Below are 6,000 nucleotides of genomic sequence, written 5' to 3'. Positions count from 1 at the left end.
TAACCGATGTGATTCTGCAATCTGTATTTGGGGTAAAAATGGGAGTTCATAATCCACTTGAATCCAATGTATGAAATATGATATGTCAAGAGCTTTGCAATGTTTTGAACAACCAATAAAAAAAAAAGAAATGGTCTAAAAAAAGAAATGGTCTAATTGTACTTAGGTAAATGCTATGAAGAAATATTTTATTGAAGAAAATATACAGATGACAAATAAACACACAAAAGATGTTAAACATCACTAGTCATTAGGAATATGAAAATTTTAACTATAATGCAATACCACTACAAATCTATCAAAATGTCTAATATAAAAAATAATGGCAATATTCAGTGCTGGTGAGGATGCAGTGAAACTGAATCTCTCATATATTGCTAGTGGGAATCTAAAATGGCATAGCCACTCTGGAAAAGTTTGGCGGTTTCTTTGAAAGTCTAACATGAACTATGATATGATCAAGCAATTGCACTCCTGGGCATTAATCTCATAAAAAATGAGCACTTATACTCACACACAAACATGTTCATAAGTATTTATAGCAGTTTTAGTTGTAATAAACACAGACAGATGTCCTTCAACTGGACAATAAACTGTGGTATGTCCATATCATGTTCCATGGAATCAAAGGAACCGTTGGTACACACAACCACCTGGAGGGGACAACAGGAACTGAGTGTGTCTATAAAAGGGCAACAGGAAGGAGACTTGTATTTTGATCTGTATTTGACTGTATCAAGGTCAACATCCTGATTGTGATATTGATCTTGGGTTACAAGATTTTATCATTGGGAGAAACTGGGTAAAGGATACATTGAACTTTCTGTACTATTTATGAAAACTACATGTGGATCTACAAATAATCAGAAACATGTCCATTTTTTACCTAATACAATGAAGAAGGCTGCTCAGGTTTACACAAAAATAAACAGTGGAGCCTATAGGAACCCAGCCTTCAGGCCCTGTCTCAGCCTCAACACCCCTGTGCTTCTTAATATAGCTGTTGCAAGTTCCTTGATCTATTTCTTTTTTTTTCTTCACTTCTCCTTGGTTCTTTTTTCTTTTCTTTTCTTTTCTTTTTTTACATCCTCTTCTCTTTCGCTTCCTGAACAATTTGGTCCTAAATGTGTTAAGTGAGGCAGAACAAGGTAGATGTCTGAACCCTAGGTGGGCCGGGGTAGGGCAGGGTCTCCCCTGTAACAGAAGGGGATATCAGAGCTCAAGCAGGGTGAGAAGGCATCCATATTGGTGGCAGGGAGTGGGACAGTCCAGCAAGAAGTGTTGAAGGAGGACTGGGGCCAGGAGACCATCAGTGCTGAGGAGGGAACAGCTGTAGCGCTGAGATATGGGTTATGTATTGATCAAGAAAGTTAGTTTTTCACTGTTGGAGAATGGACTTGCAGATATGGAAAAGAAGGAAATTAAGATGGACACTGTGATACTGGGTTGAAATTGTATCAATATGAACCCATGGTTTTATATATATATATATATAAAACATATATATGTATTTTATATACATATATATTATATACATGTGTACATATAGACATACATAGTTATATGTCTATATGTATGTGCATATATGTACATACATATATATAAAATTTTAGAAGCAAACATACAAATGTGTGTGAATGTATGTATGTTCATAAATATATTCCCTAGACCACAAAGAAGGCCTGAATCAGTGAAACTACAATAATATGAGCACTTCTGATGTTCAAAATGTAGTTTCTAAATATTATTTTTCACTGAAAGGAACCAAGGCTCCTAGGAGAAATGATTGATCTCAGAGATGGTAGGAAAAGTACAAGATGGGTCTGGAATGTCTTATTTGTGCCAGAAATCAAGGAAGTTACTCAAAGAATGATAGAGTGTGTCAGAAGGACTCAGAAACCATCCCAAAGTTGCTCCCACTGGCCAAATCTGGGATGCTTTAAGCACATAAATAAATAATACTGGTAATGGATTCTAACCACTTGAATAAAGAAGGCATGAATCCATTCTCATTTTGATATAAACTAATGATGAATAAATTGAAAGATTGATGAGGAGTAGCAAATTTACTTATTAATTACATGGGGGAAAAGAATAACTTTGAAGAAAACTGGCAGACACCACTTTAATCAAGTGATCAAAGCCAACACCATCAGTAATGGGATAAATTGAAATTGTGTGCCACCTGATAAGATGCATGAGAAAGAACTTAGCATCGCTTCTTTGATTCTCCTGGCAAAAATGCATAACCCGAACCCAATAATGAGGAAACATCAGAGAAACTCAAATTGAGGGACATATAACAAAATAACTGCCCTGTAATTTTCAAAAGTCAAGGACATGAAAGTCAAGGAGAGACTGAGGAACTGCTGCAGACGGAAGGAGACTGGAGAGACCTGACGGTGAACTTGGCCCGTGGTTCTGAACCGGGATCTTTTGCTAGACAAGATTAATGGGACATTTGGCCAAACTTGACAGAGGTTTGGGAGAATCTGATGGTAGTAATGTATCTAGCTAATTTCCTGATTCTGTGGTTCTCTTCTGATTATGTGAGAGAATGTTACTGTTTGTAGGAAATTAATACTGAAGAATTAGGGAGTGATGGGGCATCAGGTCAGCTACTTATTTAGACATAATAGGGGTTGGAAATAAGTACACTCTTTGGAGTGTACTTGCAGCTTTTCTGAAAGGTTGAGGATGTTTTAAAGTTGTTTTTTTTTTTTTTAAAGGCTTTTTTTTTTTTTTTTTTTTTTTAAGAAAAATGGCTACTTGTTTAAACTCCAGGTATCTAAAACTTAGTATTATCTTAGAAATAAATACCCTTCCAATATGGTCCATTTCTTTCTCTCAATTTTGGTTTATGTCATTTTATCTAATTGCTTACATATTTCTCTGTTGCTCCTCTACCTCAGCTTCCTCTGCTCTACCTCAGTTTTAATACATCTTCTCCACCCTCATGCATGACTTTGACCTCACTAACCAGTTTTCCTGTATCCAGCCTCCCTTCTCCACAGTCTTGATACCAATTATCATAAAAACGATTCTTTGCATGTCATCCCCCTGCTTTGACACATCGTCTGGCTGATCAGCGTGTCCAGGATAGAGTCAAGCAGTAGTAGAGTAGTTTTCAAAGTCTTCCTTAATCCTACCCAGTTCATAGTCCTTTGACCTTTTGTCCATTCTGAGACCTCAGGACCAGATGCCCAACTTTTCAGCCTTCCCTAGACATGTCTGCCTTCCTTTAACTTTGGGTTTTTATACACATTGTCCCCACCACCTAAAATGCTTCCTATCTTCCCCTTACAGTAGGAGACATGAATTGAAGGGGGCCCCATACAGAATCTGTCCTCTAGGACAGTTGATCTCTGTCCAACACAGAGGCTTTGAAAATGTTGAAGGTATAATCTTTAAGGTGGGGCCTTCCTTCTGCAGCTCATCAGGGAACCATCCACATAGGGCAATTTCTCGTTTCTCTTTCTTAGATTTGATTTGGACTTCTCAACGCTCATCACCTCTGAAGCCTTCCATGGCTTATCCCTCCATTCAAGTCTTCATTTATAACACTAAACTAGCACCTTGCACATTATCTTGAGATCTCTGTTTGCATGACACCCGATTCTGCAGGCTTTCAACAAGAATCATGGCTTTAACCAAATTCTCCTCAGGGAAGTAAAAGGCACACAGTAAGGCACAAGTTGGGCATCCCAAAACAATTCACTACTTACTTGGAATGCTTTTGATCATGTGCTTTTGCATATGATCCCAGGTAATAATATTTTATAAGAAAGTTTAGGAATAGAAGAAGTTTCTTCTTCTTTGGAAAAAGGTGATCCTAAATGATTGGCCTGAGATCTATATTTTGTCTGATTATACTTTTTGGTCAATTGTGAATCAGAATGTAAGCATCCTCTTAACACTGATGCAACTGATTCAATTTTTCTTGCAGGTCTGCAGGCTTTTAGACAAATGGTAACCAAACAAAGGAGCACTGCTATCTATCTATCTATCTATCAGTCTATCTATCTATCTATCTATCTATCTATCTATCTATCTATCTACACACACACATTATTTCAATCCAGTAGGGGAGCAGACATATTTCTGTTACCAAATTAAAGAGTCTTTTTTTGTTATGTGATTAAATATCAGACTTCAGCCCCAATAGAAATTAGAAAAATCATTTGCATGATTCTACCAATACTCTATGAATGTTTATTTTGATGATTTTTTTGTTGTTATTTTGGGTGAATTTTAATTATGCTCTCTTACTACACAGTTACAGAGGGGTTTACAAATTAATGAGCATGACAAGCAGATGAACAGAGATGAAGGAACAACAAAAAATGCTCGCCAGGTGAATTCCCCAGGTGTGTTCATGGTTATGTTTGCTCCCATCAGAAATGAGAACTCATAAAAGCCTGTTACTGCTGGGATGGCAAGCAGATGCCAGATACATGTGCTTCTCTTTAAGGTGATCTTCTCTGGCTGTTCTCTGTGCTTCTGACAGTGTTTTCTGCACCTCTAATTCCTGGGTCCCTTAGGTTAACACATGCTCCTTGAATCCTCAGTGCCTTGGGAAAGAAGGAGGTGGGGTAAAAGAACAAGGGCACCAGAGGGGGGGGGGGCTTATGGAATAATAAGGAAGTGGCATTAATTTCCCAAGTTAGGACCCTTGTCTATAGATGGAGAAAGCCACAAGCTTCTCAATCAATTCTGGTGATAAAGTTAGTAAACTTTATTTCTAATTTTGCTATTTTCAATTGGATGTGGTTGGTAGAATTTAAGCAAAAAGGTTAATTTCTCAAAATTCTTAAAAAAATATTTTAAAATATTCATCATTTTGCTAAAGAAGGTGGTGGTAATACCTCTGTTTAGAATGAAACAATCAGTACATTTGGGTGACAAGTCAGTTTACTAACTTGAAATGTTGAGCCCAGATGAACCTTATTGCCCCATAACATTCTTCAAAATTTGTGATGTACAGAAAACCCAGCTGGCTCTGCCTGTTGGCACGTACTGGGGCTTGTCTTGCCTGGAAGCATGGTGGTAAACACATATAGCTGACCTACTTGGTTTTCCTTGTTTATGTCCTACAGTCTCGGGTTCTGAGATGCCATTGTATATGTTATGGTTTGAATATAAGTTGTCCCCCAAAAGCTCCAAGTTAATGCACGAATATTCAGAGGTGAAATGATCAGATTTTAAAAGCTGCGACCTAATCAGTCCATCGTAGTTTGAATGAACTGACTGGGTGGTAACTGTAGCCAGGCGGGTGTGGCTGGAGGAGGTGGCTCACTGGGGACATACCCTGGATGGGTTCATCATCCCTGCAACACCTTCCTCCCCTGCCCACCTCTCTGCTTCCTGACTCTACCATGAGCTGTTTCCTGCACTGGGCCCTTGTGCATGGTGTGCTGCTTTACCTTGGGCCCAGAGAAATGGAGTTGGACATTTATGGACTGAGACCTCTGAAATGGTGAGCCCCAAATAAACTTTTCCTCCTGTGTGTTTTTCTTGTCAGGTATTTTGGTCACAGAGATGCAAAAGCAGACTAAAACAACATGCAAACCTCTCCATAAGTTAAATACCTTTTTAGGGTGAAAAAAAAAAATCTGTTACATTTATGTATGTTGATTGATAGATCTTGATTCATCATACTTGTTGGAAAGTGGTAGGGAGAAGGAGGTAGAAGTGCACCTTAAAATCATGGTAGAAAGACATATACTTGGACACGGTTTGTTCTTATCAAATTGATTCAACTTTAAAAATTACATTTGTGATAAGGACATAGAAAGATCTTCTAGAACCCAATGGCAAGTAGTAGAAGATTTCACAAGAACTGGGCAGTCACTGGGCAGCCAGTATCCCAACCCACAGTCTGGTGTTGTCTTCCCTCTGCACATCTCTCTAGGTCAGCTTTTTATGTGGTGGGGTGGTTCTGGGGATTGAGCCCAGGGCCACTCTACCACTGAGCTGCATCCTGAGTTCTTTTTTATTTTA

This window comes from Callospermophilus lateralis, chromosome 8, assembly GCF_048772815.1.
Source record: "Callospermophilus lateralis isolate mCalLat2 chromosome 8, mCalLat2.hap1, whole genome shotgun sequence".
Taxonomy (NCBI): domain Eukaryota; kingdom Metazoa; phylum Chordata; class Mammalia; order Rodentia; family Sciuridae; genus Callospermophilus; species Callospermophilus lateralis.
Note: the sequence above shows the minus strand (reverse complement) of the source record.